Below are 1,273 nucleotides of genomic sequence, written 5' to 3' on the forward strand. Positions count from 1 at the left end.
TCCCCCCTTGGCCACGCCCCTTCCCGGTACCGAGCCTATGACTCGCCCCGCCCCCTGCCGGGTCCTGGAGCCCCGCCCCCGCCCCGCCTCCGCGTAGCCCTGGCCCCACCCACCAAGCCCCCCTCAACTCCGGCCCCGCCCTGTCTTTGGCCACCGGTGTCGGCCACGCTTCTTCTGCCTCTCTCGCCCAGCTAGCCGTCGCTACACCCTTTATTTCAGGCGTAGCTCCCTTGTTGGGATATTACTCTTTCTCAGCCCCACCGACTCAAATCCGTTCCCGCTCCCAGCCGGGCCATTACCTACGTCTCCACTCCAAGCCTCCAAGCCGTCTCTGCTGGTCCCACCTACTACTCTCCACCACCAGCGTTCTTTCTTCTCCCTGTCTTTTCCTCCCTTCGTGCCCTTCCATGATCTCAACCCCCTTTCACTGCTTTGTCCTTTAAAAATTAGTCACATTTCCTCAGAAAAATGGACTTTAAAACATACTTATTCTCATGGAGAAAAGGAAGTGGAAGAAAAGCAACGTGAAAAGGGAGACACCCAAACGCAAAAAAAGAAAAGAAAAAAATGATGGCCACCGTTTAATGGGGTTGACTCTGTGCCAGGTACTGCACAGAACATTTTACACAAGTTATTTCACTCCTTCACCCTACGAGGTAGATACTGATATCCCTCCTATTTTATGGATGAGTAAACTGAAATCCAGAGAGGCTAAACAGCTTGCCCAAGGTTGGTTATATATGTTAAGAAGTGGTGGCTAGAAACTCCTTAGACTCCCGAACTGAGTCCTTTCCCTATAAGTTGCCTTAATTTTAGGTTATCACACTATTATGGATTGAATTGTGCCCCCACCAAGTTTATTGTTAACATTAATGTGTTTGGTCCCCACTGTGACAGTGTTCAGAGGGTAGGAAATCCTATTGTGGTGGTTGAAAAGCGGGGCCTTGAAGAGGTGATTAGAATGTAGGACCGTGCTGTAGTGAGTGGGTTAATAATGGTGCTCAGGAGCATGGTTCTGAGAGCTTTATTATGGCGCACTGGATAGTGCGCCCGCTTGGGAAGCGCGGCGGCGCTCCCGTCTGAGGGTTCGGATCCCACGTACAGACCGGCTCCCGCTCACTGGCTGAGCGGGGCGCGGGAGCAACGCCGAGGCTTGCGATCCCGTCGCCGGTCCCCGGTCCGGTACGGGGGCAACACTGAGGGTTGCGATCCGTTGCCAGACACGGAAAAAAGACAAAAAAAAAAAAAGAAAAAAAAAAAAACTGAGAGCTTT

Source organism: Galeopterus variegatus, unplaced genomic scaffold, assembly GCF_000696425.1.
Source record: "Galeopterus variegatus unplaced genomic scaffold, G_variegatus-3.0.2 Scaffold95, whole genome shotgun sequence".
NCBI lineage: Eukaryota > Metazoa > Chordata > Mammalia > Dermoptera > Cynocephalidae > Galeopterus > Galeopterus variegatus.